The following is a 15,708-nucleotide window of genomic DNA, read 5'->3' as shown; positions in this document are numbered from 1 at the left end:
TTTCTTCCAAACACACATATCTGTAGCATCTGCCTTATAGCCACCGTGTATGTGTGTGTGTGTGTGTGTGTGTGTGTGTGTGTTTCCTGTTCCTGGCTCTGTAACCATGTTTTCCATCAGTGACTAGACTACCATTGAGAAGACTGTGGAGATATTTCCTGCTGCAGTATTTTTTGTGGTATCCTACACCCCACATCAGCTCCAGTGAAACTGATTCCCTCTGTCAAGGCCGTCACACAGAGTTTCCTTGTTGTCAGATATCATCTCTCACACCAGCCGGGGTGATTCCAGTTAATCATCACTTGCAGGATGTAATCATTCTTGTGCTGTGACAAACACTGCCGCAAATACAACACATATTGGGCAAACCTAGGTGTCAGTCACTAGGTGTCACTATTTTTGTTCAGGGGCATGTCCAACCATCAAATAAATAACCTTTCATCTCTGACATTATCATAATAAATACAGAGTCAGTCCACTGCTTCCTTCTCCAGACAAAGGAAACCACAGAAATGATGGAGTCCATGACCTCCTGACTTATCCCCACACAACCTGCCACAGCCTCGTTACCCATCTCCCCTCCCAGTGTTGTGGTTTTTTGTCACTTGTCACATCTAGACAAACATGAAATTTAAATATTTACCAGCTCCTCAGACAAGAAATGACATACACTGTGGGACAGTGGTACAGATGGTGGTGGTGCTTGCAGCAGCTAGAAACCAGCTCAGTGAGAGTATATCTGTACTATCTACAATGTTCAAACCACAGCCATCTCATTATAGATTGACACTGTGGTATGATTGGATGGCACATGGCATGAATAAACTAATCAGGGCCAAAGGCGAGCCGTGAAATTCTTAGTTCCTCCAGGTGGAGTAGAAAATCATATCAGTGTAGAAAATTGAGTTGTTTAAACACTGTAGACGTAAGTGAACAGAGGTTGCCGTTAGCCAGCTATCCAGTTTATGATGACTTCCTGACTAACAGACGTTTTTCACAGCAGCCATTCTGAAATAAAATAGTAGGGTAAACACAGGTGTTACCAATCATACTATACTATATATAATAAATTCAATTTAGTGTACATGCAACAAGCACAATAGCCTGACTCTGTGTGACCTGAATACAATGGAACATTAATTAGTATCACCTGTTTACACTACTATTTAACTGAAAACACAGGTCGTTAATATAATTGTTTGTATATTTAAGGTCTATTAGTGACAGAGGTTGATGTTGATGCTGTGTGTCGTTAAGAAGGAAACAAAAAGGAGGACATGACTGAGAATTTAATTTCAGTCACTGCAGCTCAGAAAGTTGAGTTCACATCAGGGTTACAGTATCATTAGATTACTGTGCTATCACTCACCTCAGGCTACAGTCGGGGACATCTCTGGTCATTTGACCTAGAGCCAAAGGCAATGAAGTCATGGCAGAAGTACTTTTAAAACCACTGCATAATACTATGACTCCCGCAGTCGCGCTGTCTACCAGTGGCATCCTGCTACCGTCATGGAAATGAGGCAGTGTGTTCAAGCATGCCTGTTGTTCCCTGGTGGAGAGTATGGTTCCATTTGGTATTTAAATGGGTCAAACTGTGTTGATTTATTCATGCTCTGAGTCTTTAGTGCCACTCAGGCTGACAGGCAAGCTCCAGGCTCAACCCCTCTGAACATAAACTCTTCTTTCACCATACTCCAATACACTGTCTTTCAGAGTATTTTTAGGTCTAAGTTGTATGCGATTTCAAGGTGTTATTGCAGAATTTCAGCTACATGTCAATAAACATATATTACAGAATAGCTGAAACTAAACTGTTATGGCAAACCTATTCCTCTGTCTGACAGGCTCATTTAAAGTAATTTAATTATTATGTGCACAAATTCCAGATAATGAGCCACAAGACTAATGCAAAATTAAACAATTAGTTGATATATTCAATTGGTCAATCGACTGGAAATAAATAGGCAAAAATTTTGATAATCGATTCATTGTTAAAATCTTTTTTAAGCTAAAATGCCTCTGGTGCTAGCTCCTCAAATGTGAATGTTTGTTTTCTTTCTCTTCTGTCATAGTACTTCTGTTCTATGAAAGAAAAAAGAAAGATTTACTATAACATAACTGTAACACGCCTAAGACATGATTTTGATAATATGGGTTTGATTATTACCAAGATTAATCTCCAAGGATGCTCAGTCCAGAACAAAAAGGATTTGGTTTGAATGTACATACCCGCACTTTCTCTGATGCCACCTTGGCTATACAAGGATGTATGTTTGCAAGCTTTCAGACAGTGCTGTCACATGTGGATACCCTCTCAATCTCTCTTTGAAATCTGCAGGCTTGCTCTTCTGCTTTCATTGACTCCGGGTCACCTGTATCAGTGAGCAATATAGAAGAATAGGAGCATTGTTCACTGGGCTCAAACATGAAAAAATACTCATGAGACAAACATATACACAGACGGCCACTGACACACAGAGTTCATTGTGGGTTTTCACTCCTGGGAGGTGTAAATGGTGAAAAGAAGGAGAAAGGACAGATGAATGGCAGCAAGAGGCTGACCCATGATTCGCCACTGATGAAAGCCTTCACAAAGACCCACTCACTGTGTAACAAACAGGAGGAGATTCTTATCAAGGTCACCCCACAGCTGGGCTTTCTTCCATTTCTTATACATTCATAGCCTATAAAAAGGTCATTTTTCTTTGTATCAAACTTGTGTCTAAAGCTGTCATCTCACACAAAAGGTATCACTGAAAATATCCAGAAATCTGTTATTACACTACACCATTACACTTAAATTATACTGTATCATAATCTACACCCACCCCCATTTAAATAAGCTTTAAAGGCTTGTTTGGCCTCATAAATTTATTGTGCCTTAAAGTATGCAAATTTCAGTGTGTAATGCCTTTACTATGATTGGTGATATAAATGCCTACTGGGTTGCAACCTTTCTTTTTTTTAAAAAAAGGATTATTTTAGCCAAAAGTAGAGAGTTGACTGGGTAGAGAGACAACTGTCCCCACTGGACTCTCACCAGGGCTGTTTGGGATCACATGGGAGGTGCACCAGGATGTCCTGGGAGAATACATTTCCTAGGCACATTTCCCACCCAACATTATCATCATCATCATCATCATCATCATCATCATCATCATAATCATCAACATCAACAACAATAACAAACAAACAAAACCAACAAAAGAAAATGATATATATATTATTTCCAGTGAGAATGTTTTCTCAGTCACAGAAAACGTTCACAAAACACAGAATCTCTTTGAAAGAGCCAACACCAAAGGGGCCTAAGCCTAAATAAAATTATAATATTATTAAAATTCTATATTAATTAGAGGTTGTGTTAAGAATATTCAAACTAATAACAGACTAGATGTAAATTCCCTGAATGTTGAAATTATGACATGAGTATTTTATTCCACCTGCAGAGGCAAGGTGTAAAGGGGGACCCAGCAAGTACTGATGCTGTTTGTAGGCCTGGGAAATCCACAGTAATTACACTAATACGGTACCCTCTCAGCAGGCTCATTTGTTTAGCTTCCAATAGAGCCGACCAGATGGTCCCCTGAACCCAGCGGTCTTCCATATTCATGAGATGAAGTTTGACCCTGCCACCTCTGAAGGGCTGACCTCTAACCTGGGCCCTTTAGGACATCAATAAGATATGGTAGAGGGGAGAGGGAGAAGCAATCCACCAGGCACACCAACCCCCACCCACAGTCCCATGGGTGAGCACGGGTGAGTGAATGAAGGCACTGGATATGTATGAACACAACAGTGAGCCCAAGCTATGGGTGAGCCTTCACACGAGTTCCCAGGCTCTGCCGGGGTGTCGTCTCTGGAAGAGAACATCTGCCCCAACCACACGGAGTCCTATACACTGATGGGTGTGGAGTGCAAAGACAAAGCCAGGGAATCAAACTAATGATGTCAGACCATGTCAACAGTGTTCAAGAGCGTGGCACTGAACTCTGACCTCCCTGCAGGATGTTTTCATGAGCATACCCAAACTCTGGGAATAGTCAGTGGGCTTATAGGTCAAATGAAGTCAACATAGTGACTGTAAATTAATGCCCTGCATGATTGATTAATACAGAGGAAAGAAATTGATATAACACGTCAATTCCATTCTCAAAAGGTGTAATACAGAATTTAATGCAAAGTTTTAACAAACAAAGATTTATTGTGGTGTTATTTCCATATTCACATTGAAATAATCTTATGTCAAAACTCATTGGTAAGAAATGACAAATTGTTATTAGATCAAATTGTTCTACACAAAGTGGTGGTCTGGAAAATTGAGGGGAAATCTCAGTGTAAGGGCTGATGACCAGCCTGAAGTAGTGAGCTGAACATTGGATGGGATGTGGGAGGTTCCCTTATACAATGTATCAGTAGAGGGACAGTATGGGGGCTTGTGTGTTAAAGTCTCTATTCATTCAATTCATTCATTTAGAAAGGTGAACAGACAGTTTCACTGGAACTACTTAGTAGGTGTCCTACATGAATTAATGAATACCCAGCAGCCAATCAGAATAGAATATTCACCCAGACCATGCTAGGCTATAATAAGTGATAAATACATTTAGTTCCTGTAATCATTAAATACTATTCAGGAAAAAAAAAACATCTTCATGGAAGCTTTACTATATTCAGTCAAAACCAGCCCACACAGACATATTGTGTGGTGGTGTCCCTGCTGTCGAGGCAATGAACTATTGACATAAATGTACAAGAAATACATGCAACTCCTGTTTTTCACTCTGAAAGCACAGCCTGAAGCCAGTTTTAATGACTGTGTCTGTTTACTTGCAGCCATTCTGCTGTTACTCATTCATTCCACATCATTGGCATTTTCAGTGTGCAAGTCCCAGCGAGAGTGAAGTTACAGAGTAAGTACAGTTTCTAGGGATTTAAATTCCCAAATAAGGCCAAATCTATAATGGACAGCCACTTATAGATTTTGTAATGTAATTTATATTGTATTGTATGTCATTCTAGAAAAAGAAAGATGACTGTTTATGACTGTGTATATTTAAAATATTTTATAAAGTGGGGTGTGGAGCTTTAGAGCCACGAGTGTTGCTAAGGTTTGTGGAGTTGCATTATGATAAGTGTAGGATCCAGGGACATTCACACAAGTCAGACTGCGTTAGAGTTTGATCTGCCCATGTTTATTTGTTGCAGACAACTAATGTACCACCTGTTCTGATGTTAGCTGTAAATTAGCTGGCAGGCTGTGGCTGACCAGCTCTTTCCTCCAGTCTCATTTTCCCTGTCTGTACATTTATACTACAGATTCATGATCTGTACCACAATTTTTTTCTCAAGGTAAAATATGCCCCTCAGTTGCCACCTTGTGCAAATTCATACTTATTTGCACCTCTTCATTTACTTTGTATGCAGTCATGCAATTTGATAGGGTCACTTTTCCAGAGGTCAAGAATGTCAAAAATGTCAAGACTTTCCCAATTTGGGATCACTAAAATACATCTATTTATCTATACTTTGACAATTTGTTTTAAAAATCAACCTTGCGATTACCCAAACTTTGTGTAATAAGATAACTTGCAAGTATGTGAAATACGTTATTATATAATTGAGGCAGCAATTAAAAATTGTATCCAAAGAGAGTGTAGCAGCTACAGAAGCAGTTTAATTCCCCTTCAATATTAAATAGTGTTCTACTTTTGAATGGTGCTAAGTGATATGATTAGATGTGAGTATATATGGCACCACATGGTAGTAACCTCTGCTTTTTGTCTTTTAGCTGTTGCAATGGCAGAAATATCAGCATGGTGGTTCTTTATTACTGATCTTATCAGGCCTATTCGGCCGCAGTAGTTTACAGGAGCTGTGGGCCTGCGTAGTGGAGATGAGCCAGAGTGAAGATAACACTGCACATCCATCCGACTAATTGGCTCTACAATGCAGCCGGAGGAAAAAAACTCTGATTTATGGGGCTTGAGAATGCAGTTTCTCGCTTTAAAAATATCTATCCTTCTCGATCAGCTTAAGCTCGAGTCTGAATTTAGAGCCCATTTACCAATTAAAAAATTTGGACCATGATCTCATTTAGGACATTCTGTCTGCAATGCCCAGTTAATATATGCCCCTGATAGGGCCTTCCATTGCTCAAGCCAGTGATGGGCATTTGCTGCTTGCTGAGTGTGTATTGTAAAGCACAAAAGAGACACAAATGTGCAACCCCAGAGTGATGTCACCTCTGGCAGGCTAAAAGCCTTCGGAGAGGGTTTGTACAAAAGAGATTCATCCCTATAAGCCGATTATGTTCCTCCCAGAGATGATCATGTAACTCTTTATTTTTGGTGGCCACAAATTATCCCTAAATTATGTGCACAATGGGATCTAATTAACCATTCATTCATAATTTGCGGCCTCTCACTGTTTTTGTCCTGACCCTTGATAAGCTTTAACAGGGACATTGGTGGTTTTAGTGTCTCGTTTGCACCAACTGTGTCCCTGAGGGAATGTCACACACAGTGCTGACATATGATCTCATGACACAGGGCAGTCAGTCCTGTCTAGGCCTGTCACACTCCTCTGCACTGCCACAATGAATACATGTCACAATTTTCACCATCACACTTGTCACAGGGATTCCTGCCTCTGTCGATACAGTCCTTGTCACAGTGGCTCCTGGAAGTGACAGCAGGGGAGTTTGTGGGGCGTGAGAATTTGATACCATTGACATATATCTGATCGTCTCAGTATCATAAGGTGTCCATGTCAGATCACTGAGAAAAACAACAAAAAAGTTTCAAAAGTTATGCAAAATATGTAACTTATTACATATGACATATAACTGTACTTGCACGGGCTGCAGTAACACAAGCAAAATGGCTCAACAGCACCCCCATAAAGAGCAGCAGCAGATGAAAATCGGTTTACACTGGGGCGCCCTGTCAGCTCAACTGGTAGCTCAACTGTTAGACTGGTGGGCATTTCATTCCCTCTCTCTCTCCCCACTTTCCTGATACTCTTCAGCTGTCCTATCGATTCAAGACAAACAAATGTGTAAAACAAAGAAAATCTATACACACATACTTTTACATACTACTCCTAACAGGTTAACCAGATTAAGCTGAAATAGGTTGATGATGATATGTTATGAAACTGCTGAGTTTTTATTGAACACTTGCTGTGGTGACGCAGCAAATGTCAATGTTTCGCTTTAAAAGTTTATGGGATTTTTTGGGGGACTAACATACCCCAAAACTCATGAAACCAGGCAGACACAACATAAATGGCAAGAATTTACATCTAATATGGGTCTTGTGTATCGGTGTGGCAAAATGGCTCGATAGCACCCCTACCAAATTTCAAGAAAGCAGCCCTGGCGTCCCTTTTCACCAAGATATGTGTAACTCAGTAGGCATATGTATCATGTCCAGACTTACAAAAAAGCCTCTTGAGGCTTTGCCCAAAACCCAACAGGAAGTCAGCAGTTTTGACCTTGACAATGTATAGTTTTGGTAATCATGAATTTTTGTTAAATGGCCTGTATGTGGTTTGGCATAAAATGTAGGCGTTCTCCTTCACCACATGGTGGACACAGCAAATGACATTTAACTTCTTCACATAGTCTCCAAAACACGTGAAAATTCAGGTCCACTTCTGTAAACAGCAGCACACCCAGATGTGAGTGGACTGTGAGCACCCATTCATCGCTGCTTGAAGGTTTAATTTAATTTAATTTTATTTTTATTTTTTTTAGTGCCTCTTCAAGCATCAGGTCAGCATCAGCGAATATCCACTTACTCAAAGAGCAAATATGTACCGCAGTCCTCCTGTGAAGAGCCCTTGAACTCACTGTGACTCTTGGGTAAAGCAATAAAGTATAGGTGTCCGTGCAGACGTTTCAGACTAAGACTTCTCTCTTGCAGGGATCGAGGGCTGCACAGTCGATATACCACAGATGGTGGGGGAACAATTTGATCCATGCAGTCATTGGTTCCTCTCGACTCATTACTGGGAATGGGAAGCCTGGGGTAAATGGGGAAAAGCACAAGGTAAAGAGGTGGTAAATGATCCCACAGCTGTAGGAACAGGAGACGCTGCATTAGCCCTGTAATGAAGCACTGAGAGGATACAGCCTGTAGGAAGCTTTTTATTTCAGAGGGAACTTAAAGCTGAGGGGAGTGCTCTGTGACACTGAAAATATAAAAGCTGTGTACTACTATCACTGATATGGTAGTTCAATCAGTAGGTCAATAAGAAATTGTGACCCTTGACCTGACCCCATAACTTCCATCAATGCATCTGCGCTCCGACTGGCATGCCTCATTAAGCTCTGGAGTTGGTTTAATCAGTTTAATGACAATGAAACCATTAAGGAAAATTCATGTGCTTGTTTTGCATGTAATTCATCATCCCACCAAACATCCTGTAGAGATGCCATTAGTTTGTCGGTGCAGATGCATTCATTACATGTTGTTTACCACAACAAATGTACCCGTACAAGTACCAGTGCTTATTAATTACTGAGGCTGCAGTCAAATTGGTGCAAGGTTACAGTAAAGTTCTACAAATGCCGCTAAGAACACTGCTGACCAGCAGTTTCACTAAATGAAAACATTGTGCTTTTACATCAAACAAAGACTCAGACATGTATTAATATGCACACACACTAACACACACACACACACACACACACACACACCCTGAGGTGGTACTGTATATACTGAAAAGAGCGACGGACCTGCCTGCCAATCATGTGGCTGCTCTATGATGACTGATTGGTTCCACTCAGTACCCCTACACCATCAGTCCGAGGGAGGAGAAACCTTCATCAATATTCTCTTTTCTTCTCATCTATATTCATATCCTCATTCATATTCATCACAGGTTACACAGAGCAGATTAGGGAGCTTTGTGTGCATTTCTGCGGATCATTGTTTAAAATGAAGAGGTAGAGGGCTGCCACGGCCTTAATGACACTGACACCACTTTGTGTCTGCAGGTTGCATTAAACTTTCTCCTGAAAAGAAAGACAGAATATTTTTAAGGGTTTTATTTGAGTTAATTGTATATGCACACTATTTACACATACAGCTGCATCAATCTGTGTAGCTTCCACATTGTTTGATTATATTTAAGGTGTCAAATGTGTGTTGTTTTGTCACGGGTGTAGTAATGATGGCTCCAAACAGTAATTCAAATCAGACTCATGTAGAACCACTGTGTATTCCCCAGTGCTCTGTAATTCTGAGTGGAGGAAGGGTTAATATCTGCACAGAGAAAGCACATTCAGACAAGACTGGACACACTCTCATCATTCATTATCACTCCCAGCAAATTATTCACTCAGCTGTCTGACTTTGATTAATAACTCTGCAGCTATGTAAAAAGAAAGATTCTTTAAAGATTGTCCAATTAATTTCCTCTTTTCAGAAAAAGTTGTTGTTTTTCCTTTTCCCTTCCCTTCTCCTTCGTTTGCCTCTCCTAACCACCTCTCCTCTAATTTCCCCTCATTTCTTCCACCTGTTCTGTTCATTTTCCCCCAATCAGCCTCTAATTGGCTGCTTCACACTATGAGAAAAGCATAGATAGAGCAGTCTGTTACACACACACACACAGACACACACAAAAAAAAACCAACAGACACGTGTTATGGCGGAGAGGAAACAGGAGAACGGCTGGTAAAGCTTGTTAAAAATGTTCTACTGTACTAATCATTTTTAATGACTTTGTTCCCTCTCTCTGTCTGCTTAGCATGATAATGCTCTCTGTAATAGTTTATGTGCCATACTAAATGTCACATCTTGATCCACTGCAGGATTTTTAAAAAATATATTTATTCATCAACTGATTGAGTACATGCCTCTCTTCTGTGTGCGTGTGTTTTTTGTGGATAAGAAAATAAATAAATAAATAAAAAATAGATGAATAATGTAATAATGAATAAAGTGTTTCAATTTTTAAAGTAATACACCTCATAAGATAGCTCCATAGGTCCCGTGTTCTCTCCTTTTGTCTCAGCACGTACTGTAACTGCTGTAATCAGCAGAAAATTATTTTTCAGTTGCAAAGCCCTCTGTCTCCCCTACACTCAGCTGAATGAGACAGAAAGAAAAATCACTACTCTGGCAGCAGGTGAGAGAAGTAGCACAGTCTCTCTAGACACAAGACAAGTACAGGACACAGGGCTGTGAACAGGCTCATCCTCTGAGACTTGCTACACCTAACTCTCAGACTGTAGTTTCCTTTGGTTTAATATGCCTTAACCTTTATGAAAAAGTCATGTTTGTTCAAAGTACCACCAAAATAGCCTACCAAATTCTAATGGCCATGTTTCTTCAGTCTTAGATCCCCACTGGCTATTCATGCAAGGCCTGGTTTTTTTAATGCTGCTCTTAACATATAAAATAGTATATAGTCTTGCTCTGCCATACTTAACAAACCCCATAAACCCCTATGTCCATTTACATGCTTTAAGATCTCAGTAGACAGAGCCCTTGGTTTCTAAGAGGAATCCTCAGGAAATGGAGCCCTTTCCTATGAAGCCCGTTCTTTTTGGCACAAACTCTCAGCTGCTGTCAAGGAAGCTGCCCTTCTTGTGATTTTCAAATCCAAACTTAAACCTTATTTATTCATGCAGTCTCAAGAGTGTGCATAACTTTCTAAATTTGATGGGATTAAATCGTCCCTTGGTGAATAGTTTTAGCAATAGCCTAATGGATGGGATACAGAGTACAGCAGTCAGGGTTTTAAATGATTGCCGTTATTTACATGGCTCCTACTAATGCTATTTGCCTCTTTTCTGGGGAAAGTTGGATCCTGTTCCCTCTAATATTTGGCTTTGGTTATGTGACATGTGATGATCATCTAAATTTAGGATCCACTTTAGTTGATTAATACATATTTAGTATGTTTTCATTCTAATATTTCTTTATTGGTCTCTTGTTTGCATTGATTTCTAATCATCGTTCTCTGAAGTCCACTTCCTGGTTTAGAAAGGTGCGCACATGAATGCACCTTATTCCACCAGGTGTTAGCAGTGCCTTTTGTCTGTGAGCTGGGGACCTCCCTTTATGTCAGTGAGTTTCCTTTGTTGTTACATTAATGTTTGATGCATATTGGTGCTAAAAAAAAAAGACAGTAAAAAAAGTAGAGCTCTGATTTGTTTGTTGTCAAGCATGTCTTTTTCTTCTTAAAGAGCCTGAGCTAAGATAGTAGCCAGTGTTAATGCGCCTTTTAAAGCCCAATTAGACATTATGTGGGATATTTGCCAATACAAATAAACATGATTTGACTTTGCTAAGCAGGGTGTCCTATACGGGTGGAGGCTATGATAAATCACAGAGTCTGAACAAGCAGGATACACAGAGACAGCTGCTGACTCGTCTCTGGTCCTCTCCATGATACTTTAAAAAGCCCTGTACCATCTGGGTGGAAAAACACTAGTTCTTTAAATGTGGATATCAAGCAAAACTGCCAACGTGCTCTGTGGGTGCTGGCAACAAACAAACTGAAAAAGCTTGTCTACACATTTACTTATGAACACAGTCCAGGAAAGTATTAGTGCTATAGTACCCTTGAGCACTGTTCTGAGTCCATACTAGGGGAGCAGTCCTGTTATTACTACACTGAATATATACATCTTTGTCACTACATTCATTCTCATTTTCTGAGTTAACTAAATCATAAGACAGTAAGACAGTTTATACTGGTACAGGTAAATGTACCCCCATCCTTCCATCCATCCATCCACATGCATGCACACAGTGTTGTGACCTTACTTCATAGCTTACGGCGTTTATAAATGTATAGCATAGCTGTATCCATTAAAGGTAGTTGTAAAATATGTCATTCATCCCCTGAAACACATTAACATAATAATTTACATTGCACTGCATTGGATTACATGGTATGCATGTATTGTGTAAATACGTTGGACCTGTTGGATAAAATGAGCCATTAGTTAATGTAGAACATTGTTTTTACAATGATCAATGTCAGGTGATGATCAATAATGCACCTGCTGAGTATAAGAAAAAATACAAATATAAAATGTTGCTTATGCAGTTTAAAAGCACTTAAATGGGAATCGATGAAATTCTGTTTGCTTGTACAATGGTTTCTGTTCCACCAAATTATTAATTTGTCCACAGTAGTAACAGTGTAAAACAATTCCATTTAAAATCCACTCTCATATAATATAATCCACTTTCATTATGCCAAAAACAATACCCAACAATTTCACTTTTGTCCTTTAGAGAGAAAAGAAAATTGTTACTGCTTACTCAGCTTGTTTTGCTTCGTTCGTTTTTTTTTCTCTCCTCTTAGCTCTTGTTTGCTCTGCAGCAGGAAGCATCTGATTAAAAACACAATCAGCACGACCGCGGGCCCTGCGCCTCCTAATCAAACCATAATGGGAGTTTACCATGCATTATCTCTGACTGGTATTTAATGAGACTTTAGTATGCATTATCTCAAAGTGAAATTTAATAGCAGTATCCAGGGGGCATTTGCGATCCCATCTGTATCTCTTTGCCAAGTCTGAGTCAGAGGAAACAACAGCAGGAAAGGTGAGGCGAGACTTGTCTTGAGCTCCGGAGTGGGCTTGGATACATCCCTGCAACAGATGCTCTACCTCTGTTTGTTGTTGGGGCCTGGGATGACTTTCCATCTGGTTGCTTTGCCCTTGTATGTTTGTTTGGAACATCAAGGTGCCGTAGTGAGCAGCGATCCTGTCCTTCAACCAGGCCCTGGTTTGAGCCCCTTTGCCAGCTAGCATCACCCTGCTGAGGTGTCCTTGAATAAAACTGTGGATCCTGCAGCTTCAGGGGCGCAGTAAAGTAGCTGACAGATTAAAAAATGACTCTTTCCTGTGGTGATCAATAGATTTTCATAGAAAACTTTCTCATTAAAGATTTAACAAAACAACCAATTAAGCAAGCTGAAGAATTTTCCTTTTTGAAGCTGACACAAACCTCTCACATGATTAGACCATCCAAGTACAGTGACAGGGAAAAAAACCCTTAAAGATCAGAGTCTCTTCTTAGATCTCACAGATTTCCCAAAACATAGACCTTTCCTTACAGTTGTGGGAAACAGAAAATGCACCATGTGTCTAATTCTTTCAACTACGCCAGTGGTCAACTGTTGCTACAATAGTATTTTATAGTAACCACGTGTCATCCCATGCAGCACACAGTGTGCTGTAGGACATGTTGGGGATGGAGACTGAAAAAAGGACACATGATGAAGACATGTGACAAAATGACCTCTGCAGTGGAGAGCTTGATTGTGTGTGGGTCAAAGCTGTGCTGGAAAAATTGATGAATAATTGATTTTACTCTAATGGGTGCATTTGTGTGTGTGAGTGCACACTTGTTGATATTCACTGTACTGTACCTTTTGCGTAACAAAACATTATCACTACTTTGTAAACGTGTTTTCTTCTTTAATATTTAATTAGAGCCTTTTGTGAAAACAAAACTGAATAATTAAGTTGTGAAATCAGGACATGGACAGCTTTTCTTTCCTGCTGCATGTTTGTGGTTACTGTTCCCCTGTTCAGAGAACACTGTTGTGTATCAAGAATGGCAGGAAAGTCATCACCTCAACATGTCAGCCTGTCCATAGGTTCGCTGCTGACATTATCCCTGCAAACCTAATTAACAATATCATACCATCAGCCGCAATCCCTTCAACGCATGACAAGCAGCCAGGAGGGGAGTGTGAAAGTATTAATATTTATGGCTCCATTCAGTAGTGAACAGAGAAATGGACTAAATTAGCAAGTCTAATGCTTCGCAATGCTGTAATCCACTGCAAGGGGAGAAAATTGATACAGTACCCACTATCCAAATCATCGGTGGAGTGCTGCCATCAGGGTTGATTTTAGAGCTGAGAGGCTCTATTTTGTAGTATTTACCTTGTGCATTCAGAATGGGATGCGCCTTATGAAGCTGTATAAACTACAGATGGTTAGGGCATCTGCATTATGGCATTCGTCTCTTTCTCTCCCTCTCCTCCTGTCTCATTCTCCATCCTACAAACTTTTAATGAGTCATAATCTGTGTAAGACAGTGATTAGATTTAATGAGGTGCCAACAACCTTGGGTTGACTCAACTCGGCTGCAACACGCTCACTAATTTGAGATAGAGCACAGCCGAGCCTCGGACCTTATGACAGAAGCACCACGCAAGCAAATACAGGATTAAGGCTTTTAAAGTTTGTTTTTTTATTTCAAGACCCATAGTAATTGGCAGGGATGTCAAGTCTCGATCGGAAAGTTGGACAAGGAGAAACTTTCATATTAGCATTCTGTAGTCAAATTTTGTTCTTGCAGCTTCCCAGGAGTCTGAGATTCTCAAAGATATCAAAGATGGCTGTGAAGATGGAGAAGAGCAATGTGGACCTCTAAAGGGGAAACCAGTCAGGAAAGATGAGACAAAAAAATACTCGTCAAGATAAAACATGCTCACTTCAATTCTTGTGACTTACAATACCAGAGATTCATTCACTAATTTATTACAGCAGCATATAAATCCCCCAATGTAGATTTATGACTCAGGACACCAACCAATGAGCAAGCAACGATAAAAAACCTCCTGTGTAAACACTTATTAGCCTGTCTCCATATTTTTTCATCATCTAACAGACAGACAGCCATACTCATCAAACTGGTGTAGTGTAGCTTCGCTGGGATGGCTGAGTCACAATGCCTAGTCTCACTGTGTATTCAGACAAGCTATTGCCTTCACATCACACTTGACAACCCGATCTCTTGTCAGGTTATAGGGCGGTGTGTTGAGTGCTGCCTTTCCACCAGTAATGAGGTACTATAGCGAATCAGCTCTAAGTGCATGTTTTCAATGGGATGTACTCTCACACTCATACACACACATTTACACACACACACACAGAGCGTTGCCATGATCTCCCCGTCCTTGATCTGGGTCATGCTCTCAGCAGTTGAGAAGGGCTCTCATTTGTGTGTGTGCCCGTGTGCACTCACCCTGTGCGCTAGTTACTTGCTGCAGCCCCAGAATGAGACCAGAAATGTGGCTCCCCTGTTGTGAAATTCATCTGGTATAATGCAGTGACAAACAGCAGGAGAGGAAGTACTGTGGCTTTGAGTAATAACAGACAGAATAATTTTACAATACAGTATATAGAATAGAATACATACGTATTTTTCCATTTGTATCGCTTACTGTAAGTACAGCATAATGCATTTTGTGCAATGCTATCTCACACATCTCACACATTGTGTTTTTCTCAGGTAGATAGAAGAATTCAGACAAAGAAGTAAAACCACAGAATCATAAAAATGGTCCATAAACTTCTTACATTTAACTTTTACTGCGCCTCATTAAAACCAATAAACCACAAAAATGAAGTGGAAAACCTAGATGGAGATATTGTTGGATTTAATGATCAATAAACGTGTGTGCTAAAAGGAGAGTGAATGGCTTTTTGTTACTTCCTTGACAACATAAAATAGCAGTTGGTCGGTCGGTTCACCACTTTGGTCCAGACTGATACATCTCAGCAACTATGTGATGAATTGCTATGAAACTGGTTCCCTGAGGTTTAATTGTGATGAGACTCTGACTTTTCCTCTAGCACCTCTGTTTTTATTTGTTGTGTAATGGCTACACATTCTTAATATTCAAGTATGTAAGAATCACTTTAAACCTACAACAATG

The sequence above is a fragment of the Morone saxatilis genome, unplaced genomic scaffold (assembly GCF_004916995.1).
Source record: "Morone saxatilis isolate NCDOM2014 unplaced genomic scaffold, NCSU_SB_2.0 Contig18, whole genome shotgun sequence".
NCBI classification, from domain to species: domain Eukaryota; kingdom Metazoa; phylum Chordata; class Actinopteri; family Moronidae; genus Morone; species Morone saxatilis.
This window is presented reverse-complemented; position numbering follows the sequence as displayed.